Consider the following 27,923-nt stretch of genomic DNA (forward strand, 5'->3'; position numbering starts at 1 on the left):
TGCTGGGGGCTGCTGGTGCAATGTACTCCATCCCAAACACAGAGGGGGTTCCAGCTGCCTGAAATCAGGACACCCAGCTTAGGGTGAAAGGGAGCTCACAGTGCTCAACAGCCCATCTGCACTGGCCAAATACAGGGGCACAGACACCATCTCCACAAAAGCCTGGGTCTCATTGCTTCCCCTCCCTTGAAGTGCTTTACAGTAGGGAATTGCATGTTAAACAGATGACAAAGGAGGATTTTTTTTTTTTTTAATTAGGGGGGAAATTAATTCATAACCCAATACTAAGAGCATGCACATGTAACATAGACACATGTTTGATAGACACACGTTCTCGCAGTCCCCAGCAACAGCAATTGTGCTCCTGTAACTGTTTGCAGACATAAAGGAATAGAACTCGTGTTGGAGTTGCATTAATACACGTTAACAATTGTAAGCGTTCTGCCTCAATAAAAGCTGTTTCCCTTCCTGCTTCAGGGTTTCTGCACTTTGGGGACATATGATGGGCAAATCAAATACACTGATAGAGGGCTATAAGTGCAGTAAGTTATATTTAACTAAAATAAACAAGCAGATACCGGCACTTCTGCTCTGCTATAAAAAGCCTGCATATGCTCACTGCAGGTTTTCTTAAGGTAAGGGACAGAGCTTAGGAAGCTCTAAGGCAGCTAGATTTGCCCATATGGGAAGGCGGGCTTTCACTGATGATTTTGCAGACAGAAATTGCCCATCTGCACTGTTTGCAGGTGTTTTGAATGATTATATTATTAGCTCTGTCTGTTCAACTTTGCTTTTTTATGGTGGCTTTAGTATTGCAGTAAATAAAAAAAAAGAAATATATAAGCAGCCATCTGGTTCCCAATTTTTGACTAGTGCTCTTTGTCAAGAAATAAAGAAGAATTCTCAGATATTATTTCCTAGGTCTGAAGCACTGGCAAATGAGGAGAACAAATCCTGGAATTCTGACCTGAATCTAAAATGGAAGCAGAATTTTTTCCTTACTATTTAACTTGCTCTGATTAATCCATTTAAAAGTAATTGTTCTGTTCTCATTTATGCCTGTGGAGCAGTTCTAGACTTACACCACCCTTTTGGGGGCAGAATCTGTGTGAAATTAGAGGGGAAAATAAAGTGGAAATAATAAATAATAATTGCAAAACCACTTTTTTTTTTTTTCCTAAATGGGCAACAAAGGCAGCTGGGAAGTGGACCTTTTGTGCTGAATTTTGCAGGGAGGCTTCACATTTCTCAGATATTTTTGCAAAGCAATGACGAAATATTAGAAGACCTTTAAAAATAAAGAGCAAGCTATTTGCTATCTCAGCAGTAAGTTCTCAATTTTTAGAATGCATTTAGGTTTCTCTGAGCATAATATTTGATTATTGGCAATATGTTTCCAGTTAAATATTTCATATAGTGCATAAAGGCCTCTTTTACTCTCAAGCATTCTGCTAGTGTTAATGAAAGCAGTGAATTCATAGTCTGGTGCCTGAATACCTTTTGCTGCAAACTGTTTTAGGGCTGGGTTGCAGACAATTATTTAATATTGCTTCTCTATTCACTGAATCCCAATTATGAACCTAAACATAGGTGGATTGTCAGCAAATCTTTCTTGGAGAAATGGTGGCAGGCCTCCTAGAGCTAACACAAATCCCAGTGTCCTCCAAGTCCAAAAAAGTGCATGGTCCTTCTTTTCTGCTTTAACTGCAGGATCTCCTTGTCTTCAGAGAATCATACAATCATAAAGGTTGGAAAGATCACAGAATCACAGAATTGCCAGGGTTGGAAGGGACCTCAAGGATCATGAATCTCCAACCCCCCTGCCACATGCAGGGCCACCAACCATTCCACCTAATGCTAGACCAGACTGCCCAGGGCCCCATCCAATCTGGCCTTGGACACCTCCAGGGACGGGGCATCCACAACCTCCCTGGGCAGCCTGTTCCAGTACCTCACCACTCTCTCCGTAAACAATTTCCCCCTGACGTCCAACCTAAATCTCCCTTCCCTCAGCTTAAAACCATTTCCCCTTGTCCTGCTGTCACTCACCCTTTCAAAGAGTTGATTCCCCTCCTCTTTGTAGGCTCCCTTTAGGTACTGAAAGGCTGCAATGAGGTCACCCCGCAGCCTTCTTTTCTCCAGGCTGAACAAGCCCAGCTCCCTCAGCCTGTCCTCATAGGGGAGGTGCTCCAGTCCCCTGATCATCTTCATGGCCCTCCTCTGGACCCTCTCCAACAGCTCCCCGTCTTTCTTGTACTGGGGGCTCCAGACCTGGACGCAGTATTCCAGATGGGGCCTCACAAGAGCAGAGTAGAGGGAAACAGTCACCTCTCTGTCCCTGCTGGCCACCCCTCTTCTGATGGAGCCCAGGATCCCATTTGCCTTCCGAGCCGCAAGGGCACACTGCTGGCTCATGTTAAGTTTTTCGTCTACCAAGACCCCCAGGTCCTTCTCCACAGGGCTGCTCTCAAGGACCTCTCCTTCCAGTCTGTAGGGATGCTTGGGATTCCTCCGGCCCAAGTGCAAAACTCTGCACTTTGCCGTGTTGAACCTCATCAGGTTCACCCGGGCCCACCTTTCTAGCCTCTCAAGGTCCCTCTGAATGGCATCTCGTCCTTCAACCGTGTCGACCACACCACTCAGCTTGGTGTCGTCAGCAAACTTGCTGAGGGTGCACTCGATTCCGTCATCGATGTCATTGATAAAGATGTTAAAGAGCACCGGTCCCAAGACAGATCCCTGGGGGACGCCGCTCGTTACCAGCCTCCACCTGGACATAGAGCCATTGATGACCACTCTCTGTCTGCGGCCTTTCAACCAGTTTCTTATCCATCGAGTGGTCCATCCATCAAATCCACATCCCTCCAGTTTGGAGAGAAGGATGTGGTGGGGGACCATGTCAAAGGCCTTGCTCAAGTCCAGGTAAATGACATCGGTCGCCTTTCCCTTGTCCACCGATGCCGTCACTCCATCATAAAAGGCCACCAGATTGGTCAAGCATGACCTTCCTCTGGTGAAGCCGTGCTGGCTGCCACGGATCACACGCCCTTTCCTCTTGTGATCAAGCATGTCATCCAGGATGATCTGTTCCATGATCTTCCCAGGCACAGAGGTGAGACTCACCAGCCTGTAGTTCCCGGGGTCCTCCTTGCTCCCTTTCTTGTAAATGGGAGTGACGTGACCCTTCCTCCAATCATCCGGGACCACACCAGACAGCCACGACTTCTCAAATATGATGGAGAGCGGCTCGGCAACCACCTCAGCCAGCTCCTTCAGAACCCTGGGATGCACGCCATCCGGCCCCATAGACTTGTACACATTCAGTCTCATGAGGCGGTCTCGGACCTGCTCTGTCCTCACAGCGGGGGGGGATTTACCACCCCAGTCCCCACCCAGAGGTGTAGGGATGCAGGGCTCAGGGACGGAAGGAGTACTGGAGTCCTGGCTGCCAGTGAAGACCGAGGCAAAGAACTCATTCAGTACCTCGGCCTTCTCTCCGTCCGTTGAAACCAGTTCTCCTTTTACGTTTACCAAAGGAGGTACACTCGCTTTGGCCTGTCTCTTCTGGCTAATGTACCTATAGAAAGTCTTCCTGTTGTTTTTCACGTCCCTCGCCAAGTTCAGTTCTACCTGCGCCTTGGCTTTCCTGATCCCACATCTGCAAGTCCGGACAACATCCCTGTATTCTTCCCAGGTGGCACGTCCTTGTTTCCAGAGTTTGTACACACCTTTCTTCGCCCTCAGCTCCCTCAGCAGGTCCTTACTGAGCCACGCCGGCATCCTCCCTCCTCTGCCCGCTTTCTTGTTCAGTGGGACAGAGAGTTCTTGCGCTCTTAAGAAGGCATCCTTGAAGAGTAACCAGCTCTCTTCAGCATTTTTGTTTTTAAAGAGAGCATCCCAGGGGATCTCAGCCAACAGTCCATTGAACAACTTAAAGTTCGCTCTCCCAAAGTTCAGGGTCCTGATGCCACTCTTCACCAGGCCCACAGTTCTCGAGATCACAAACTCAACCAGAGCGTGGTCACTGCAACCCAGGCTGCCTCCAACCTTAACACCATTAATTATATCCTCCACATTGGTGAGCAGCAGGTCCAGCAGCGCTTCACCTCTGGTCGGTCTGTCCAACACCTGGACCAGAAAGTTAACATCAACACATTCCAAGAGCCTCCTGGACCTCTTGCAACTCGCCGTGTGATCTATCCAGGAGATATCCGGATGGTTGAAGTCCCCCATCAGGACAAGAGCCCATGAGCACGAAGCCTCCCGCATCTGAAGCAAGAAAGCCTCGTCAACAGTCTCCCCTTGATCAGGTGGCCTATAGTATACTCCTATCACCAGCTGGCCTTTGTTAGACCCATTCCTAATTCTAACCCACAGGCTCTCAACCTGATCATGACTGTTTCTCAGAGGAAGCTCCTCACAGTCTATCCACTCTCTGACATAGAGGGCTACTCCCCCACCCTTCCTACCTAGCCTATCTCTTCTAAAGAGCCGATAGCCCATCCAACCCCAGTCTATCCCCAGCATGCTCACTAACCATGTTCCTAAGAACCACATTATGCATTTCTTAACCACCTCCAGGGACAGTGACTCCACCACCTCCCTGGAAAGACCACGCCAGTGCCCGACTGCTATTTTGGAAGTTTTTCTCTAGTATCTAAACTGAACCACTCCTGGCAAAATTTGAGGCTATTTCCTCTTGTCCTGTCACTGCTGCCTAGGAGCAACCTCCACCTCACTGCCACCTCCTTTCAGGCTGCTGCAGAGAACAACATCTCTCCTGAGTCTCCTCTTCTCCAAACTAAGTTCTGCACTGATGTCACTGGCAGCTTCATACAAATTCTTCATATTCCTGTTTGTTTTCTATTAGTCCAGTTACTAAACTAAAGCAACATACATACATAGTTCATTACTCTTCTATGTTCATGCCATTAATTTTCCAGTAATCTCATCACTGTATCTGTAAATTAATAGAAGTCAGCATTCCTAAAAAGATTATACACATTCACATCAGCTACATGAATAATGGTAGCAGATACAAATGCTTTTTCAGGCTGGGTATGCAGGGTAATGTAAGTACGGTCAGGATCTCACATTCATTTTTAAGAGTTCATGGAATCAGAGGTTTGGATTGGAAAGAACCACATAGATCGTCTAGTTCTAACCCCCTGCTGCTGTCAGGGTTGCCAACTGCTAGATCAAGCACTAGAGCAGGATGGCCAGGGGCCCATGCAACCTGGCCTTGAACACCTTCACTGATGGGCACCAGTAACCCTCTGGACAGCTTGTTCCAGAATCTGATCACTCTGTAAATAAACTTTCCTCTGACATCTAATCTAAATCATCTCCGGTCCTTTAGTTTAAAATCATTTCCCTTGTCCTCTTGCTAGCTGCCTGCCCTAGTAAAAAAAAGTTGACTTCCCTCCTGTTCTCCTACGGAGCAACTTAGTTGTCATTCGTGCTATTATGTCAATTGTGCTCTCTTCTAGGAATCTCTTAGAGCTAAAGGAAAAGAAAACATTTAAAGAAAACATCTAGAAATAACTCCTGTAATTTCTAATTTTGTAGTGGTGCTTGATCTGCTCTACTGGCTCTGGCTTAAAAACCAGTCATAGTAGAACTCACAGCATAGACATTTCAATCAGAGCTGGACAGCAAGTCACATGACCTCTTCTCTGCTTTTCTCTCATACATGGGTAAGCCATCGTTCATTTTCCCTGCTACACAATTGGTGTAACTTTCTGGACTCTGAAAGTTCTTAAGGAAGTCCAGAGAAGCACTACCATTTGTTATTAGTTGACATATCTGGGGAACGTTTTAAACTGTACTGGAATTATCCAGGGCAAAAACATAGCTTGTGGCTGCAGGTTCACGAGAGATAGGCTTGGCATATGGGTTTGTGTCCTCTGGATCCTAAGATATGATGTCCTTCTGCTGCAGATTTTGTCTCACCGTTGATCAGTAAAAAAAAAAAAAAAAAAATTACTAAAACCTGAGAGATGGATTTATTTTTAAGTAATGCAAATAATCATGTTGGTTATAATTGTTATTAGAGCTCCTTTGGGAATCTGCTTTTACAAGCACTCAACCCTTTTGTCTTTCCTTTGGGGCTCAGGCTATGTTGCAATTTATAAAGATACCAGACCTTAGGCTAAGTCAATGTCCTTAGGGTTATGAGATGTTGCTAAATATCAAAACAAAATCCCAGTGTTACAGTTCTTTAACTTCACTATGTTTAATTAGTCATTCCAATTAACCTTCCCTTTGTGTTCCCTCATGTTTAAAGGGTTATATTAAAAGTACTGTTGAATTAAAGCCATTTAAAATATGCTGAGTATATTTCAAGGCATTCAGCAATCCTCTTACATGAAGCTGTCCTCATTTCAGTTTCGCTAATGACTGGTCACCAGGGGCATATTTCCAACCCTTGGCACCTAGGTTTGCAGAAATTGTAACAATATACCTGCATGTTCATCCAGGTCACAGCATGTTCAGATGGGAAATCACTTTTGCAGATATTTTACCACTTTGCAAATATCTGTGTACACAAAGGACATATAAGTTAAGGCACACGAATTCCTGCTTTGAGAGTTTAGACAATGCCAAGCATCTCGGCAGAGGATCATAGAATCATATAATCACAAGGTTGGAAAGAACCTACAAGATCATCTATTCCAACTGTCCTGCCATTACCATTGCTACCACAAGCCACTAAGCCATATCTCACAGCTCCTCATCCAGATGCCTCTTGAACACTGCCAGAGACAGCAACTCCACCACCTCGCTGGGCAGCCATTCCAGTGCCTGACCACTCTGAGAAAAAAAAGCTTTTCCTTATCTCTAATCTAAACCTCCTCTGGTACAACTTGCAGCCATTTCCTCAGGTCCTGTTTCTTGCCTGGGAGAAGACAACAACAAACCCCTCCTCATCACAATCCTCCTTCAGGAAGTTGTAGAGTGCAACAACGTCTCCCCTGAGTCTCCTCTTCTCTAGACTGAACAATCCCAGCTCCCTCAGCCGCTCCTCAGAAGACTTGTGCTCCAGACCCCTCACCAGTTTCGTTGCCCTTCTCTGGACACGTTCCAGGGCCTCAATGTCTTCCTTGTAGTGAGGGGCCCCAAACTGAACACAGTACTTGAAACTAGTCTCCAGCTGGACTTAAATCCATTAACCACTACCTGACGGGCATGGCCTGCTAGCCAGTTCCTTTCCCAAAGAAGGGTGTCCAGGCCATGGGCAGCCAGTTTCCTCAGGAGAATACTGTAAGAGACTGTGTCAAAGGCTTTGCTGAAGTCTACATGGACTACATCAGCCTTTCCCTCGTCTACCAGTCTGGTCACCCAGTCATAGAAGATTTGGTCAAGCACGACCTGCCTTTCATGAACCCATGCTGGCTGGGCCTGATCCCCTCGCTGCCAAGCACATACCATGTGATCTCACCCAAGATGATTTGCTCCATAACTTTCCCTGGTATCGAGGTCAGGCTGACAGGCCTGTAGTTCCCTAGGTCCTCCTTACAGCCCTTCTTGTAGATGGGAATCACATTGGCAAGCCTCCAATCCTCTGGGACCTCTCCAGAGAATCAGGAGTGCTGGTAGATAGCTGAGAGGGGCTTGGCAATCACCCCCACCGGCTCCCTCAGCACCCTAGGATGGAGCTTGTCCAGTCCCATGGACTTGTGACAGTCCAGATGGAGGAGGAGCTCCCTGACTGTCTCCACCTAGATCACTGGGGGTGTACTCTGCGAATCATCCCAGACTTCCAAATCAGGGCATAAAGTGCCCTGAGGATATCTGATCTGCCTATTAAAGGCAGATCTAAAGAAGACATTGAGGACCTCAGCCTTCTCCTTATCCTCAGTGGTTGCATTTCCCACTGCATCAAGTAAAGGATGGAAATTCTCCTTGTGTCTTCTCTTACCACTGATATATTTGTAAAAGGATTTCTTATTCTCTTTTACTGCAGTGGCCAAACTGAGTTCAAGTTGGGCTTTTGCCTTCCTAACTTCCACTCTACATACCTTAGCAACTTCCTTGTAATCTCCCCAAGTAGCCTGTCCCTTCTTCCAGAGAACATAGGCTCTCTTTTTCTTCCCGAGTCTCAACAGTAGTTCTCAGCTCATCCACACTCTAAGGCTCACCTTACAGCATTCAGGAACAGCCTGTTCTTGTGCCTTTAAGACCCCTTTACTGTTAAGGAGCAACTCCCAAGGGACCCCTGTATCAAGCATCCTGAACAGGTTTAAGTCCACCCTCTGGAAGTTCAAGATAGCAGTTTTGCTAGTCACTCTTCTGACATCGCCAAGAATAGAGAATTCTACAATTTTGTGGTTGCTCTGTCCAAGACAGTTCCCAGCCTTCACATCTCCCACCAGTCCTTCTCTGTTAGCGAAAAGCAGCTCTAGCAGGGCATCACCCCTGGTAGGCTCTCATACCAGCTGTGTAAGGAAGCTATCTTCCATGCACTCTAGTAACCTCTTGGACTGCTTCCTCTGCACTGTATTATATTTCCAACATATATCAGGGAAATTGAAGTCTCTCATGAGAATGAGTGCTGGCAATCATATGACTTCTGCAAGCTGTTCATACAATGCCTTGTCTATCTCTTCATCCTGACTAGGCAGTCTAGCATAGACCCCCACTAAGATGTCATCCCTAAAGGCCTTCCCCCGATCCTTATCCATAGACTCTCAACTTCATCATTTCCAACCCCAAGTTCTTTGACATCAAAACTCTTTAAAATAAAGGGCCACACCACAACCCTTTCTTTCTTGTCTATCCCTTCTGAAGAGCTTGTAACCATCCATCACAGCCCGCCAGTCATGGGAGTGTTCCCACCTGTTTCAGTAATAGCAACTAGGGCATAGTTAGCCTGACACATAATCGCTTCCAGCTCCTCCTGATTGTTGCCCATGCTGCATGCATTGGTGTAGATGCACTTCAGCTGAGTCATCTGCCTCACCCCCAGCTCAAGCATCGCTCCCCTAGGCTCATCTTTTGTCCCCTTCACCTGCTGTAGCTAGTTTAAAGCTCTTTCAATAAGCCCCGCAAGCTCCTGCGCTAGGATTCATTTCTCCCTTTGAGATAGGTGGGTTCCATTCACAGACAAGAGGCCAGAGGCCAAGTAGACTGCCCTAACCAGCTTTGGGAGTTTTCTAGTTACATCCCTGACCCGTGCCCCAGGAAGGCAGCACACTTCCCAATGGCTCAGGTTTGGTCTGCATGCAGGGTCTTCAGTTCCTCTGAGAAGGGAGTCACCCACCACAACCACCCTTCCTTCTTTCCTAACAGAGGCAGTCTCAAGATGACTGCTTAGGCTCCCTTCTAGACAGATCCTCCATCACCTCACCTTCAATTTCCAGCGTCTCAAACCTGTTGCTTAGTGGGAGCTGGGGAAGGGGGATAGGCAGGGGGGCTCCCATGACATCGAGTCAGGACTCTTTTCCAACCCTCTTCATCAGTCAGGTCTGTTTGACTGTGACAGGACAGGGTGTCAACCATTTTTCTGGGGGTATCTCCCTGGCACCCTTCCTTCTGGCACACCAGCGACTCACTCCACCAGTCAATCTCCCGCTCACACTCCCTGATGGTCCTTCATCTCTCCACCTCCTCTTTGAGCTCCACCACCAGGGGTGTTTAAACTGTGCTGCTAATGTGCCAGCTCTACCCCTGCTCACTCAGCAGCCCACCCACAAGCTGCCAGCCCCCCAGCACAAGTGCAGCACTATTGACGGCTTCAAAAAAAACCTTAAAGAGTTCTGTTGACCTTTTTCACTCCAGATCCCTTGCCCAGTGCAGCCTTACCTGCTCTGAAGTTAGTCTCCACAGCAAATGACCAATGACACGGTTGTAGGGTGATTTTGCTCAGAAGCCTGAAAGAGAGACAAACACCAAATTAGTGTTGCTGAACTCAGGTTTCTGAAGGACTCCGAAGAAGCTACAGCAGGAGAAACTTGGGAAAACTGTGGGAAAACACTGTTTTCCATCCTAACCAGTTCATAATATACAGTTCCTGTGTTCTTACTGTTGGATGAATAGTACCAAGTAAAAAACTCTTTAAACAGTAAATTGCAGGAGAAGTAAATTAGAGATGCTTTCTTTGGCATATCCCAATACACACACACACACACTTTGTGTCATAGAATCACAGAATCGTAGGGGTTGGAAGGGACCTCCAGAGATCATCGAGTCCAACCCCCCTGCCAAAGCAGGATCCCTACACCAGGTCGCACAGGTAGGCGTCCAGGCGGGTCTTGAATATCTCCAGAGAAGGAGACTCCACAACCTCCCTGGGCAGCCTGTTCCAGTGCTCCGTCACCCTCACCATAAAGAAGTTCTTGCGCACACTGGTGCGGAACTTCCTATGCTCCAGCTTCTGGCCATTTCCCCTTGTCCTGTCTCCGCACGCTGCTGAAAACAGTCTGGCCTCGCCACTTTGCCCCCCACACCTTAGATATTTATAGACCTGGATCAGGTCCCCGCTCAGTCTTCTCTTCTCAAGGCTAAACAGACCCAGATCACTTCTCCTTTCTTCATAGGGGAGATGCTCCAGGCCCTTCACCATCTTTGTGGCTCTCCGCTGGACTCTTTCCAAGAGATCCCTGTCTTTTTTGTACTGGGGAGCCCAGAACTGGACACAGTACTCCAGATGAGGCCTTAACAGGGCAGAGTAGAGGGGGAGGATCACCTCCCTCGACCTGCTGGCCACGCTCCTTTTAATGCACCCCAGAATGCCATTGGCCTTTTTGGCCACAAGGGCACACTGCTGGCTCATGGCCAACCTGTCGTCCACCAGGACACCCAGGTCCCTCTCCGCAGAGCTCCTCTCCAGCAGGTCATCCCCCAACCTGTACCGGTGCATGCAATTATTCCTCCCTAGGTGCAAGACTCTACACTTGCTTTTGTTAAACCTCATCTGGTTCCTTACTGCCCAGCTCTCCAGCCTGTCCAGGTCTCGCTGAATGGCAGCACAGCCTTCGGGCGTGTCAGCCAATCCTCCCAACTTCGTATCATCAGCAAACTTGCTGAGGGTGGCCACTACCCCCTCATCAAGGTCATTGATGAAGATGTTGAACAGGACCGGTCCCAGCACCGACCCCTGGGGAACACCACTGGTTACAGGTCTCCAACCAGACTCTGCACCGCCAATGACAACCCTCTGTGCTCTGCCAGTCAGCCAGTTCTCAACCCACCTCACTGTCCACTCATCTATCCCGCACTTCCTCAGCTTCGTTATAAGGATGTCGTGGGAGACAGTGTCAAATGCCTTGCTGAAATCAAGGTAGACTACATCCACTGCTCTCCCCCCATCCACCCAGCCAGTGATAACATCATAGAAGGCTACCAGGTTGGTCAAGCACGACCTCCCCCTGGTGAACCCGTGCTGACTACTCCTGATAACCTCCTTTTCTTCCAGTTGTCTGGAGATGGCATCCAGCACAATCTGTTCCATCACCTTTCCAGGGACAGAAGTGAGGCTGACTGGCCTGTAATTACCTGGATCTTCCTTCTTGCCCTTTTTGAAGACCGGAGTGACATCGGCTATCCTCCAGTCTTCAGGCACCTCCCCCATTCTCCAAGACCTCTCAAAGATGATAGAGAGCGGTTCAGCAATCACCTCTGCCAGCTCCCTCAGCACCCATGGATGCACCCCATCGGGTCCCATGGATTTATGAACATTGGTGTTGCCTAGGCGCTCTCAGACCGCCTCTTCCCTGACTAAAGGGAAGTCTTCCATTCCCCAGACCTTCTCACTAACCACCAGGGCCTGGGATTCCCGAGGGGGAGCTTTTTCACTGAAGACAGAAGCAAAGAAGGCGTTCAGTATCTCCGCCTTCTCAGCATCCCCCGTTACCAGAACACCCCCCTCACTTAGTAGGGGACCTACATTCTCCCTAGTCTTCCTTTTACTGTTAACATACTTTAAAAAGCCCTTTTTATTATCCTTTACCACCTTTGCTAGATTCAATTCCAGGTGGGCTTTAGCCTTCCTCGTCGCATCCCTGCAGGCCCTGACAACATTTCTATATTCTTCCCGAGTGGTCAGACCCTTTTTCCACATTTCATGGACCTTCTTTTTCCCTTTGAGTTTGCGCATGAGCTCCTTGCTCATCCACACAGGTCTCCTGCCACCCTTTCCTGATTTCTTGCTCACAGGGACGCACCGATCCTGGGCTTGGAAGAAGAGCTGTTTAAATGCCAACCAGCTCTCACAGGCCCCCTTACCTTCTAACACCCTAGCCCACGGGATAGCTCCAAGTAGGTCCCAGAAGAGATCAAAGTTGGCTCTCCTAAAGTCCAGGGTAGCAATCCTACTTTTTGCTTTGCTCCTTCCACTCAAGATCTTGAACTCCACCATCTCGTGGTCACTACAACCCAAGCTACCCCCAACTTTTACTTCCTTAACAAACCCGTCCTTATTTGTGAGAATAAGGTCCAGTAACACCCCTCCACTCGTCGGTTCCTCCACCATCTGCATCAGAAAGTTGTCTTCGACACATTGCAGGAACCGTCTGGACCGCGTGTGCCTGGCCACGTTGCTTTTCCAGCAAATATCTGGATAATTGAAGTCCCCCATAAGCACTAGCACCTGGGATTGCGACGCTACTTTCAGTTGCTTGTGGAAGGCCTCGTCAACCTCCTCCTCCTGATCAGGGGGCCTGTAGTACACACCCACAACGGTGTCACCCATACCAGCCTGCCCCTTGATTCTCACCCACAAGCTCTCCACTGCTACATCACCCTCCCCCAGGTGGAGTTCAATACATTCTAGCTGCTCTCTCACATAAAGAGCAACTCCACCACCCTGCCTCGCCAGCCGATCTTTCCTAAAAAGCACATAGCCCTCCATGACAACATTCCAGTCATGTGAGCTGTCCCACCACGTCTCCGTGATCGCAATGAGATCATGGCCTTGCGACCGCACACAGATCTCCAACTCTTCCTGTTTATTTCCCATGCTGCGCGCATTAGTGTATAGACACTTTAGGGAAGCAGCACCCCCCTGCCTCTCTCCATCCCTTTGAACTCCACCCTTTTCACCCATCGAACTCCATTTTGAGCCACAAACTACCCGCTCAACCCCAGTGGCCCTCATTCTGTCCCCTTCCCCCTTCATACCTAGTTTAAACACCTTTCAATGAGCCCTGCCAGTTCCTGGGCTAGGATCCTCTTACCCCTTGGAGACAGGCTACTTCCATCTGCAGCCATCATGCCAGGCGCAGAGTAAATTGCCCCGTGGTCAAAAAAACCGAAGTTCCTGTGCTTGCACCAACTTCTTAGCCATTTATTTATGAGGCGGGTTTTTCGGATGCTCTCGATATCCTTCCCTGCCACTGAAGGTAGGGAAGAAAAAACCACCTGCACACCCGTTCCTTCAACTACTCGCCCCAGTCCCCTGAAGTCTTCCTTGATAGACCTCAGGCTTCTCTCAGCGACTTCATCACTGCCAGCCTGAACTATCAATAATGGGTAATAATCAGAAGGGCCAATCAGACCAGGAAGTTTCCTAGCAATGTCCCTGACCTTTGCCCCAGGGAGGCAGCACACCTCCCTACGGGTAGGGTCAGGCCGACATATAGGGCCTTCCGTTCCTCTCAGCAGGGAGTCACCTATGACAACCACCCTTCTGTCCTTCCGGGCGGAGGCAGTCTTGAGGCGTGGGGTCGACCGCTTCGCCCGAGGCAACCTCACAGGTGGACCTCCCTCCACCCCCTCACTCACCTCTCCCTCGAGATTCAGGGCCTCAAACCTATTTTGCAGAGGCACCTGGGGAGCTGAGGATGGTCAGGATGGAGGACGCCCACTTCGCCGAGCCGGTATTCTTTTCCACTCCTCCTCCTCCCTTAGATTGCCTTGCTCTGCTCTCAAATTGCCTTGCACTGCAGCAGGAACACAGTCTACCTGCCGGTTCCCCTCTACTACCTGTTTGCAAGGCAGCAGGGGGTGACACGCTCCACGCAGAGCCTCAGCTGTGTGCCAAGATCTCGGGGCTGATAGGGACTGGCACCACCAATCAATCTCCCTCTCACATTCCTTTATGGTCCTTAGCCTCTCCACCTCCTCCTTCAGGTTGACCACAAGGCAAAGTAAGTCCTTTAGCTGGTCACATCTTACACAAGTGCTGCCTCCATCGCCTGGCACTGCAAGGGCCAGGCTCTGGCACTCATCACAGCCAGTGACCTGCACACTAGCATGTTGTTTTGGGACCTCAGTCTGCGTCTCTGCATTCTTCTTGGCAGTCTTTCTTTTACATGGGCAGGGGGCCTCTGTCTGGGTCCCCACATTATTTTTAGAGACAGTAGCCTTCCGCCACGGTGGAGCCATGGAGAACCTGAAGACTAATTAGCACAACTAGAATAGCCTTAACAGGGCGTGACCGATCAGCCCTACCCTGCTGCTGATAGTGCTGGCTCTGCCCTCGCCCCCTTACCAGGTCGTTAATGGGTGACCCCGCACCTGCCACTTACCTCACAGTGATAACGCCTCTCCTCTCCGCCCTGGTGGGCAGCTTCCAGCTCCTCCTGATTGTTGCCCATGCTGCATGCATTGGTGTAGATGCACTTCAGCTGAGTCATCTGCCTCACCCCCAGCTCAAGCATCGCTCCCCTAGGCTCATCTTTTGTCCCCTTCACCTGCTGTAGCTAGTTTAAAGCTCTTTCAATAAGCCCCGCAAGCTCCTGCGCTAGGATTCATTTCTCCCTTTGAGATAGGTGGGTTCCATTCACAGACAAGAGGCCAGAGGCCAAGTAGACTGCCCTAACCAGCTTTGGGAGTTTTCTAGTTACATCCCTGACCCGTGCCCCAGGAAGGCAGCACACTTCCCAATGGCTCAGGTTTGGTCTGCATGCAGGGTCTTCAGTTCCTCTGAGAAGGGAGTCACCCACCACAACCACCCTTCCTTCTTTCCTAACAGAGGCAGTCTCAAGATGACTGCTTAGGCTCCCTTCTAGACAGATCCTCCATCACCTCACCTTCAATTTCCAGCGTCTCAAACCTGTTGCTTAGTGGGAGCTGGGGAAGGGGGATAGGCAGGGGGGCTCCCATGACATCGAGTCAGGACTCTTTTCCAACCCTCTTCATCAGTCAGGTCTGTTTGACTGTGACAGGACAGGGTGTCAACCATTTTTCTGGGGGTATCTCCCTGGCACCCTTCCTTCTGGCACACCAGCGACTCACTCCACCAGTCAATCTCCCGCTCACACTCCCTGATGGTCCTTCATCTCTCCACCTCCTCTTTGAGCTCCACCACCAGGGGTGTTTAAACTGTGCTGCTAATGTGCCAGCTCTACCCCTGCTCACTCAGCAGCTCACCCACAAGCTGCCAGCCCCCCAGCACAAGTGCAGCACTATTGACGGCTTCAAAAAAAACCTTAAAGAGTTCTGTCGACCTTTTTCACTCCAGATCCCTTGCCCAGTGCAGCCTTACCTGCTCTGAAGTTAGTCTCCACAGCAAATGACCAATGACACATTTGTAGGGTGATTTTGCTCAGAAGCCTGAAAGAGAGACAAACACCAAATTAGTGTTGCTGAACTCAGGTTTCTGAAGGACTCCGAAGAAGCTACAGCAGGAGAAACTTGGGAAAACTGTGGGAAAACACTGTTTTCCATCCTAACCAGTTCATAATATACAGTTCCTGTGTTCTTACTGTTGGATGAATAGTACCAAGTAAAAAACTCTTTAAACAGTAAATTGCAGGAGAAGCAAATTAGAGATGCTTTCTTTGGCATATCCCAATACACACACACATACTTTGTGTCATGGTCAAGAATGTCAGAATCTGTTCAGACGACATGATATGAAGGTCTCCAAAACTGTCTCTGTAGTCTTTATGAACCTATGCATTTGTAAATATATGCTGATAGCACTCTGTGAGGTAGGAGAATACTATTATGCTCATTTTATGATGAGCAAGGGTGACTACGTTTTTCAGATTTATGTTATATTAGGCAGCTTTTCACTTATTATTCTCTGTGCCTCCATTCTCCGGATGCATTTTATAAGACATCCAGATTTAACTCATGGCTATGGACTTTGTCAAGGGGGAGCAGGTACCTGACAAATCCCTGACCTGGGGCTGTCATTCTGGATGTCTGCAGCACCAATGGGAGTGGAAACCAGAACACGTATTTCATATACAACCCTTCTCAATTTAACTTCCTCCTGTACTTGTATTGGAAGGCCTGATGATTTTAATTCATATTTTGTTTGTAGGAGGAGACGGATTGCTCAGGGGTGAATTATGATGACAAAACAGCATTTATTTTGCTACTTTTTACATTTGGAAGAAATGGAGCTATTTCTAAAGCCAGGCTATAGTATTATTTTAGTTAAATTTGTTCTATCCAGGAGTCTGTCCTTAGAATTTCCTTTGGTCTTTATAAAGGATAAAGAGGAAAAACAAGAGGGATGTTTATTTTATTGAAGCTGTGATATGAGAGACTTTCACTTAAGAAATCTGTTGGAGTCTGTCTTTGTTTTCTGAGACAAGGCCATTTAAAAATATATCATGTTTTGTGTTAAATAGTTAGATGGCATAAATTCAATAAGGATATTGTCTAGTATGCTCCCTGTATGAGTTACAAAGAGCACCAGGAAAAGCAAAGATCCATTTCCTCTTCCTTCTCCCTGCTTTTCACTGGGAATGGTGAAGTTCAACTGAAAAGCACGCGATTGGAAATATAATCAAATAACCTGCTGGTGTCTCATAAAGAAGCACTGGTTGTTTAAATGACTATTCATAACAGACTTAGATATCTTGTAGCTGCCAATGGTTTACAAATCAGATAACATCAAATCAGTTCAAATATCAGCTTAAGCTGCTTTGAAAAAGTACAAAGAACAAAGCCAACAGCATCGCTGGCCACTGACTAGCTGGGGAGAGATGAAAACAACTCCTCTATTTAGGACTGCTATCAAGCCTGCCTAGAAATCTCAACAAGAGCAGCTACACAAGCATGTGATAAGAACCACAGAAACTACAGATACTGAAAACATGAGAAGATGAGACTTTTAACACAGAGACATAGGACCACAGATTCATTAGGGTTGGAAAAGACTTCCATGATCATCTGGTCCAACTGTTTGTCTGCCACCAATATCACTGCACACTTGGCACACTGCCCTTCCTACAGGTCAATTCAAGTTCCTCAGGCATGGCAGCTGCTGCCAGAGCTTACTCTAGGATGCAAGTGTGAATGGCTGTAGAGACAGTCCTGCAGTAAGAGCACTCAGGAAAGCTCATGTTAGACAACAAAAGGCCACACATGCCCCTATGTGTGTTTAAGACATTTCTCAGATTATTTATTAGCTGCTGTATTACTTATCTCCCATTGAGCTTGCCTTAAGTGCAATGAGGACAGTGATTATGAACTCTGTACTTAAAAGAGCAGATTTGGGGCAAAAGAAGTATGCACATAACACAAAAAGATGCATCTTCAAAGATCAATGTTATCAGTAAAGGTGCATTCAGCAAATATGACAGTTGTCACTGAGAGTGAGAAATAAAACAACAAGAACTCCTCCCTTTGCTTCAGGCTCTTGGATGCACTGGATTAAGTTCATTGCTAATTAGACACAATTGTAAAGCACAATTATTTATGAACCTTCAATGGGCCGAATTCATGAAAGGAATAACGAGTATATATTTTCCTTTTGTAGAATTTTAATGAAGAAATGGCATTACTATTCATTATTTATCCACTTTCAAATTGTAATGAATAGTTCTGCTGGCAAACACCAAATTTCTGTATCTACAGAAAGGTGGAACATGCGTAGATAAAAACAGTTCTCTATATATGAAGTGCTGTATTTCTATAGATAAAGAAATTATCACTAGGACTATTCATTAAATTTTGAAAGTAGTAAATAATAAATAGGTCTAACATTTATTCATTAAAAACCACGAGACATAAAATATCAAGTTCACCTTTCTTTCATAGATCCAATGAATATTTCTCCAAGAAAGCTGGCTTTTATGAATATTTTGATTTTTCTCCTCCTGACATTGTTTTGTATGCAGTCTTTGTGGTAAATGAATTTCAAATATTAGTGCATGTATTGTCACGAATTGAGGAAACAATACATGATGCTGCAAAACAGATGAGTTACAGAACCAGTCGTTCCTGCCTAAGGGACCTTATGTCCCTGTCCTTGGGTCTGTATGGCCACAAGGTTAGGACTGAAGGCTGAATCGTGTCACTTGAGGAATGTCACTTAAAAGTACTCCTAGGATTGAATTATGTATTGTATTAATTAATCTTCACAAAGCTAAAATTTCAATACTGTTTTAACTCCATAAATAGTAATTCAACTCTTTGAACCTAATAAGAACACAGACATTGACTTTTTAAACTCCTGTGGAATACATGATATTAGAAAAAGCCTTGCAGCTGAATTAATTGTGAACTGCCAGGTAAAGAGAAATGTCAAACATGACAGCAACATTTTGGCACCATGTAAGCAGACCTTAGGGCCAGGTGATCCAAGCAGCTTGCAGACTGGGGCTTTTCTTACACTGTTGGACTATAAGAGATCTGTTATTGAAAACTGATCTCCTTGTAACTGAATACTTTTTATAGCTAAGAATCTGAGGCTCTTATAAATCTCACCAAGTTTAAAGTTAATACAGAAGAAATCTAATCTGTTAGTCCTGACTTCCTCTGAGCATCCTGCAGTTTGATTTAGACTGTAAAGTAGAGAGAACACACAATTTCCAATTATAAGGAGAAACATACCTGGCTTTGGGAGCTGAAATCTGCCATCCTTCCAGAAGTCTCTGGGCATAGACATCGAAAGGCTGAGGAAGAGGAGGGATGGGTGGTATAATGCTGTAATGCATGCAATGGGAAGTACAACAATAATAGCTGAGAGGCATAATCTTAGGCTACAGCAAGTGAGCACAAGTCCAAACAGAGCAGCTGTGGACACAGAAACAACGAAAGAAAACAACTGCTTACTTTTGAAAAGCCTCCACAGTAGGCATGGATCTCCAGCAACACACCCTCACCTCCACTGTCAACACTTAAATGCAGACTGGGGGGGGGGGGTGCAGCATCCTGGCTCCACCTTCTCATCACTTACATACATTGCATGCTCCTGAGCTCCCCTGCTTTAGCCCTGCCTTCTCACCAGGTGCTCCATCACAGGTTTAGGCCATGACATAGCATTTCTGCTACACACCACCCCTTCACAGCATGAATCATAGAATGGTCTGGGTTGAAAAGGACATCAAAGATCATCTAGCTTCAACCCCCCTGCCATGGGCAGTCACCAACCACTAAGACTAGGCTGCCCAGAACCATATCCAGCCTTGCCTTGAATGCTTCCAGGGTTGGAGCATCCACAACCTCTTTGGGCAGCCTGTTCCAGTACATCACCACTCTTTGACTGAAAAACTTCCTGTTATCTATTATCACAGTAGGTAGTACTTTGGTCTTTTCTGACCAAACTACACCCAGGAATTTTACCAACAAGCTTAGTCCTTGCACCTCCTGTGGGTTTATAGCCCACTCTCTGTCTTGTGAGTAAAGAATGAATCTATTGATTTTCCTAAAGTGTCCAGTGAGTCAGACATCAACATGGTATCATCAATATAGTGGTACAGTATGATGCTATTAGGATTATCCTAATACTCCACTAGGTAACACTCCACTAAGTTGTGATAACATGTTGGTGAGTGCATGCATCATACCTTCGCAGCACAACCTGAAAGGTCCACTGCCTGCCTCCCCACGTAAATGCAAACTGGTCTTAGGATTCTTCATGTATGGGAATACTAAGGAATGTGGCTGTGAAGTCTAAGACACAATAGTAGGTTTTTATCTCCCTGCTGAATGCATGCATCAGGGAGGCAGTGTTGAGTATGGCTGCATGAATGGACAGCATGATCTTATTTAGTCCTCTATAAACCACTCTCATTCTCCACGTGCCATCTGACTGTCATACTGGCCATATGATGGAATTATATGTGCTACTTGCAGGTCTTATTAACCCTACTTTTTCTAGCTTCAGCACTGTCCCAGAGATTTCCTCCTCTTATCTCCCTATACTGTTTAGTATTAGTAACCCAGCACAATCCTAAGCTACAGCAAATGAAAACAAACCCCAGTACAGCAAGTATAAATACACAAACAAACAAACACTACTTACCTTTAGAAGACCTCAAGTAGGCAGAGATCTCCAGCAAGATACCCCCACCTTCACTGCCAACTCTTAAATGAGATCTGGGAAGGGGTGGATCCTGGCTCCATCTGTTCCAATCACTCAGGTACACTGCATGCACCTGAGCCCCCTTGGGTTGGCCCTGCCTTCCTGCCAAGTGATCAATCACTGTTTCTAGGCCATGACTTAGCATTTCTGCTACAGGTGTACACAAAAACCCATGGATGCTGAACAGGCTGTAAGCCATAGCAGGATTCTGTGCCATGCTCAGCAGCTCATCAGATCAGTCATATCTTTTATGTTTTCCATCATGACGTCATCTTTACAAGGCACTGTTGAAGCATCCACTCCCTCAATGGGCTCTTGAGCATTCTTTTACAGTGTGACTTATACATGGTGCTGGCTGAAGATCTGATTGTTTCTGAGAAAGGCTTTTCTAAAAGATCATTAAATTCTGGTGAGGACCTTCATGCCATCATGCTTCTGTAGCAGTTGGCCCTCATTCATGTAGCAGCATAGCATAATGATCAGTGCTCACCATTTAGATGTGAGAATTGCACGTTCCCTTGTTCACTTTGACACACGAATAGTCAAGAAAAAATAATCTTTGCAAAATGAATGAGCACTAAAGATTTACTCATTTTGTCAGTATGCCATGGAATCTCAACTGTTTTGATGCCATTTACACACCATTAATACCTCTGCCTTCTGGTTGGTCAAACCATATTATTAAACAAGGAATCCTTGCTGGATTGCACCTGCCAGAAGGCCCTCTTGCATTTGACACACAGAATTTCAGGGATCCACACAGTGCCCAACAGCAAAGCAGGGCTTGCAACCCCACAGTGCTTCTGGCCTCCTCCCATAGGGAGACAGCAGGCACTGGCACGTGGTCCATGCTGTGCTCAGATCGGCTCTAAAACATCTGTTTGGCTCTGGAGAAGCATGCTGCTTTTCCTTGCTTTTCAAGTTTGCTTTCCTGTATGTAACATTTACATCATGATTTAAAAACAATTTTACACATAATAAAGTTTAACTATTCGATATTTTTCATTTCAAAACTAAATAACAGACATTTAAGAGAATATTTCTTTTTAATGACACACATGATAGTATTTTAAAGCTCCAAATGGCATCCACAGTGAATTTTTCAGTCTTTTTCTAGCATATACTCTATCAGGAAACTTTGCCCATATTTACAATTTTTTTCTTAAGATGTTTTACTGCGTCTGGTAGAACTAACATCTGCTTCTCCAGGGACTCTCCTATTTATGACAATTGGAGACGTTTTTGAAAACTATTTGAATTAAGCTCGGGCTGCTCAGGAGCTGCTTGTACCCGCGCTGTGTTCGCTGATGACATTTGACAGAGCTGTTAATCCCTCTTGACTCTGATGTATGAGATCACATTGCAGGAAAAGGAGCGACCCAGTGATATACACACATGCAAAGTAGCATTTGCCTATTAGTTGCTGTTTGCACTGCTCAAAACAAAATCCCCAGCTCACAGCTGAGCACCTTTCAGAGGTGATGTGCTCCTTAGTGCCACAGCAACTTCACCTGGCCCAGAAGAGGTGACCTGCAAGCAGGACTCAGCCTTTGCCCAGCATGGCCATGAGAACAGCAGCTTGCATCCTTCTACCTTTATAGCCATAAAAACAATTGCCAAGACTTTCGGTTCATCCTTCCGCAGAATGAGGTCCAAAAGAACTAATTATGAAAAGAAAAACCGTTGTTGCCAAGCGAGCCTCAATTATCACATCAGCAGCCATATTCTTTTGTGTAAACTGTCTTAAAAAAAAAAAACAAAATACACACACACACACACAAAGAGCAAGAATTCTCATGGGATTGTTACTGATGAAACCTCTTATTTTCTCTAGAGTGATGGTCCTCGGGGAATTCCGTGAGTTGTGAGAAAACCAAGGTGTTGCAGTGTAATGTAACATTATGATTTAAACACGATTATCATTTCTCTTAAGTGCTGAATCCGCAGTATCTTTTTCTGCACACTTTTAAGAAATGTGCCGCTAGACAAATCTCCAAAAGAGAGAAGTGATGCTTCTACATTAAAATGATATCTTTGGACTTCATAAATTTGATTGCAAATATAATTCTAAGCATGACACTATTTATGTTAGAAATATAAAAATAAATATTTTCAGTTGTTTTCAAGTCTCTAAATCAAAGTACTAAATGGAGCCTTCCCCCGTAGCCTGTCTGCTCTGCTTGCGCGGATCTGACTCTTAGCTTTTCGGTCACAATGAATTATCTATGCTAACATTTGAAAAAAAAAAAAAAGAGAGAAAGAAAAGACAATCTTACTTCTTTTGATGAAGTAAAACCATTTAAACTTGGATGGCATGAATCAACCTGGACAATAAGTGACTTTTTCAACTGAAGAAAGATATATTGATTCCTGAATATGCAGTGCCTTTGACTTTCCCTGGAAGGGCGTTTCCCTGGTCAAGAAGACCAGGTCCTTTCACGGATTGCATATTAGCCCTTCTGTTCTTCCACATGTCTAATTATTCTTACAATTAAAATAGATTGCATGATCTTTCATCTAAATCTTTCTCTTTAAGAAAAAGAGAATTTAAACCCTAATTTATGAACTCAGATCTTATTAACCTTTCATTTGATTTGCTTCTGTGCCTTGATCTTGTAAACAGGCTATTATACCTTCTGCAATTTTATTCGGTATGTGCTTTTTCAAGACAGCCAGAAAACCAAACACTGTGCTCACCTGCCCAGCCTAAACTAAATGTTTCTCTCTCCTGCATCCTTGCTTAATGTCCTGAGTCCCATAAGCAACTCCAGACCTTTGATAAATGTAACCATTAAACAATCCATGTTAACAAATAGAAACTGAGTTGACTTTGGCCAGTGGTTTCCCAAAACAGTGATCCTTTTCCATCAAGAGCATGCAGACATTCACTGCTTTGCCTCATCCCAAAGGAATGTGTTCTCCATTCCTACTGCTTTTTCTTCAGACATGCTTTGTTTTTCCTACCTCTGCTATTTCCATCAACCACAGTTGTCCTTCTATCCTTTTTCCTACACTCTTTATATTTGTTCTCTCCTCATACAGACATCAGGACTTCTATTTTAAAAAATCAGTCATGCTGCTCCTTTCCCCCTCTAGTTTTTATTGTTTTATTTATTTGTCTTGGTTTTTGACTGTGCTCCCCTCCACTCTTCAGTCCATTTATTGCAGTCTCACTGCTTCTTTCTTCCATTCTATTTTCAGACATTCTTGTTTTCTGTTTCCCCTTACTCCAAAATTCCATATCTGCTGCTGATGTGTCCTGCTACATTCATCTTCCTGCCAGTATGCAAGAAGGGCGAAGGTATTTCCCAAGGACAGAGTTGAGATGCTTCTCTCAAGGAGCAAGATGTTGTCAGGCAGCACCACCTAACTCCCAACAGCTAACCATGAGTTGTGTGCATGGTGGGACAGGAGCTGGGCATCTTCAAGAAGAGTTTAGGAAAATGGAAAGGTAGGAAATGCTCTATGTTGTAAGATGGGATTAGGCTATTAGTCAGTTTACAAAGCTTATGAAGTGTAGCTTCGCTCTATCTCATGTAAAGAAAAAGCAGAGAAGGGATTTTCATTTTTTTTTTAAGGTTTAAATAAGTTCTGGAAGATAAGTGCAAATAAAACCAGAGTTCTGACTTCAGGATTTATAAGAAGGAAAAGAGAAAGGGATTTTTTGCAAGAAAAAGGAACAACCAACGGTACAAACCAAAGATGCATTCAATAAAACAAGAGCTCTTGGGAAAGGCACCACTGGGAGCACAGAAGGACAAGTTTGCTTTGACTCGATGGTAACTGAATTTTCCATTTATAGTTCAGACTTAATTGTAGTCTTAATCTCACCCAGCTATGAGAATCCTGATCCCACATGCAGAGTGCTGCGAGGATGGAAGGAAGTGCTGTGATTTCAGTTTGTGCAGTGCTTTGTAGCTGGAGTTCAACACAATGCATTGCAACACTGGACTAAATATACAAAATCAAGTATATGTGAAGGACACGTAGCCACCCTGGACTGGAAAATTTTTCAGTTGTTGAATCATTTAGAATATACCATAAAATCATAAATACAATGAACAAACACAGTTTTTCTTCAACTCACTACTTTCTTTGCTTTTCTTACTTCAGTTATATTTGTTTCTCACAAATTCTTGATTACCAAGCCCTAGAAACAAACCACAGCAACCCGCCAAAACAAGTCCAGCTTTGGGGTCAACTCTGTGCCTTCATGAATCATCGCTGAATTAGTGTTCTGTGAGTCTCAGTGTTTGGTTTCTCTTTTATTTCCGATTGTGGCATAAAGCCATTTCACCCAGTATGTCTGCGCTAGTAAAAATGTGAGATAGCCAGGTCACTGAAGAGTGAACACACACACACGCACGTTTGTGCATATAGCTTTTTAAGGAAAGCAAAGTAGGATGCTATTCGTGTTTCTTGTACACAGGGAACCGAAGTTAATTTGTAGGTTGGTGAGAGAAAGCTTGTGACACTGCACTCCATTTCACATCAAGAGACATTAACTTGAAATTACTGTTTCCAAGGGAAACACTTATGACTCAAAGCATTAATTTGCATTAGCCCATGATAAGGCTAGCCTGTAAATTGAGTTATTGAAAATAACTCGCAACCATAGCACCAAGGAAGGAATTAACTAGGCATGTTTTCCTATAAACATGAGCTGATATTTTTTTCCAGGTAGTTAAAATACTAAAAAAGTGTGCAACATGTAATCAATTTAGTTTTCTAGTAAATTCATTATTTAACAAATTGTCACAATGGAGGTAATCAGTCTGGATAAATTTGAGCTGGGTGGGTTTTATCTCCTCACCTTTTACTTTCACGTGAAAGGCCTATTAAAGCCCATGGTATGGGACAAGCTCTACATTTTTCTCTTACAGCTGTGAGGACAATGGTCATTCTTTACAAATTTAGTTCAAGGTAATGTGAAGTTCTACCCAATCTGGCAGAAAGATTTATAACTTAGCAACTGGGGCCTAAATTTTTGTGTTGTAAGCAAGTCTCGTCTCAGGCAGATTTCACTTCTTTTGGACATCGTAAGGATTATTTAGAAAATCTCCATGAAATGCGCTCTTTACCCTTTGTGTGCTCCTGTGATAACCACTCCAAGAAAGTTAACAATTGCTTTTACTAACTGAAACCTACCCCAAACAAATTATTCTAAACCGTCGCTGGTTAGCAGTTGCACAGGTATCACTGCTGCGTTAAGCACAGGGTCAGCTAGTATTCCCTCGAGTCGGGGTAGTCAGCCAGGACCCATTTTTCAGTTCTCACTCAGGTTTCTGTCCTCACGCAGCATTATAGCTTTGACACCTGGAAGGAAATGCTTGCAGAGTTTCCTGGTTTTAAGAAAGGTAAGCTTTCTTCTTAGCTCTCAGAATGGTGCCCCAGAGGGGAGAGCAGACAGCCCCCTCCCAGCAGAGGCGTTCCTCATCCCAGCATACCCTACCATGCTGAAGGCACCCACCTGTGCTCTCCAAATGCCTTCCAATGTACTAGATCCAAAGACATTCTGGAAGAGAGGAAAGCAGGGAGGACTCATTTTCTGGACTGCAAATATTTAATTCCAAATGCTCTCTCCTTTTGTGCATTACCTTCTGCACACATGCTTGTACTGCAACAGCAATCTTTATTTTTTTTTCCACTTCCTTCCTTATTTCTTTCAACAGCACAATGTCCTTCCAACCCCAGCAGCACAGGCGCAGTGCTGAGGGCAGTGGGGCAGTGCTGACCAAGCAGAGCTTGGAAGGATGCTCCACCAGTATGTGACATGATTTCCCTCTTCTCCATGGTGAAGTGGGGCATGGAAACTGGATGTTTGCTCTGGACTGAAAGGGAAAAACCAACCCATTGAGCTACCTAATAGATAAATACATCTCAGAGTGGCAGGCATGTTTTTTCTAGGCTACGCACAGGATGTCTGTTTGTCTGCTTGCGCGTCTATACTTTAAATAACATGATCTATAAGGCAGGTGACTACGTTGCACATGAAGGCGACGAGCATCCATACTGAAGCAGACTTGAGCCCTGGTGTCTGCCGTGCACATGGTGCATTGCCATGGAGCGGAGCGCTGCCTCGTGCTGCCTGGCCCTGCCCGTCACATCCCATATTCTCTGCCTGCCATGCCCGACAGGGCACCCTGCAGTGTATCCCTCAATTGCTTCTCATGAGTAAGGACATTATTTTTGATCCAAACTAATATGTAATTATCTATTTCAGAATGTTTTATTAGGAATTAGGACCCTTTTTATATTTTAACCAAACATATTCATTTCACAGCATGTTAAAAATCATTTTCTCTCCCCTAACTGTGTTTATCCTTTCTCTGTAATATTTCACAGCTGAAGTCCTTTTCTAAGAGCGCTTGAAAAATATGGTCTGGGTTTATTTTCATAAATTCAGCATATATGGACAAAATGCATCCTCTCCTTTCTCGTCCTTAGCATTCTAAAATGTACCTGTGTTCAAATATTAAGAAATAAAACAAATATAAATTATGCATTTTCCAAGTTAATTTAAAATGCATTATGCACTGCTTTGTTCTCTGGAATTAGTATTATTAAGGGGACAGATCTGTATGGATTAATTTTGAGTCAGTTTATTCACTTCTTTGTAATTCAGTGGCAAGGATTTCTGTCCCCAGGCGTCAAATTAAAATTTTTACTGTAAGTAACACATACACAATATGGACCTCTTTGTATTGTTTCTTTGTTTTTCTATCAGACAGTGTATTTACATACTGCATTATTTCACAAGACCATCTCTTTCAAAGTAAACAAAACTTTCCCTTGTTCAAAATGATTTTAAAAGCCCATTCCCATCGTCACTGCACCCAGGTGGCACCTGGTGCTGGTTTCATGGGACTGGGGGTGGTCTTCACCAAATAACACATCCTATTCAGCTGTGCCTTCCCTGAGGTTCATCACAAGCTGAAAAACCACCCAACCTCTCATCCCTTCCAAATGTTTTGGTGGTGTTTGAGATGCTTCTTTATGATTTTTTGTAACAAGCAACAACGAGCTATTCAATAATCATTTTAAAACACTGTGCTTCTTGCAATAATTCTTTGCTCTTAGATGTTTTAAATCTTTATTTTTTCCTAAACTGAGCAAGAAAATAGAGTCTGCTTTCTTAATTAGTCTTCTTTAAACAAAATATCCTTTCATATGCACTAATAAAGACTAAGGATCATTTCTGTCTTGTTTAAATAACTGCTTGCTGTAGTATAAAATTGTAAGAGACATGATGCAGATCAAGATGCTGGCTTGAAGTGGAGAAGAGGAACAAGCAGTGCAATAATAAGCAGATTTTAATGATTTACTATAAATCAGCATTTTTGCCCTGTCAGTGAGATTGAAGAGGCAGACAGCTCCTCACATGTCTGCCTAGCAAATGTCTTCCTGATGAATCATGTGCTCTGAATCACTGATCACAACATTCAAACAGCACATCCAAATAATGAGGAAAACATATACACAGCATTCCTGCGGCTGGTCTCAAACTGCAGGAATATGTGTTTTTAGTGGTGTGGTAGTTAAACCCCTACATTGATACTGTGTCAGTGCAGCAGAGGGTAATATAAGGTTAACAATTGATGCCCTCGCTTCACTTCCACTCATTAAACCAATGGTGAAAATCTGATCTTTACATACTCTAAGAAAAAAGACAGCAAAACAGGGTAACGATGTATATTTTTAAGGGAGGAAATGC

At 45.0% G+C, this 27,923-nt stretch overlaps 1 long non-coding RNA gene across 1 annotated transcript; it reads right to left on the reverse strand.

Annotated features, from left to right (window-relative positions):
• Positions 1-6,363: 6,363 nt before the first annotated feature.
• On the reverse strand, positions 6,364-20,178 carry LOC149916140 (uncharacterized). The gene is made up of 5 exons (XR_016470753.1): positions 20,150-20,178; positions 18,736-18,797; positions 15,428-15,495; positions 9,805-9,872; positions 6,364-6,538 (listed from the first exon to the last, which is right to left on the reverse strand). It is a non-coding gene; the product is annotated as an uncharacterized LOC149916140 (long non-coding RNA).
• Between the last annotated feature and the right edge of the window lie 7,745 nt (positions 20,179-27,923).

The sequence above is a fragment of the Phasianus colchicus genome, chromosome 13 (genome assembly GCF_987193195.1).
Source record: "Phasianus colchicus chromosome 13, bPhaCol1.hap1.1, whole genome shotgun sequence".
NCBI classification, from domain to species: domain Eukaryota; kingdom Metazoa; phylum Chordata; class Aves; order Galliformes; family Phasianidae; genus Phasianus; species Phasianus colchicus.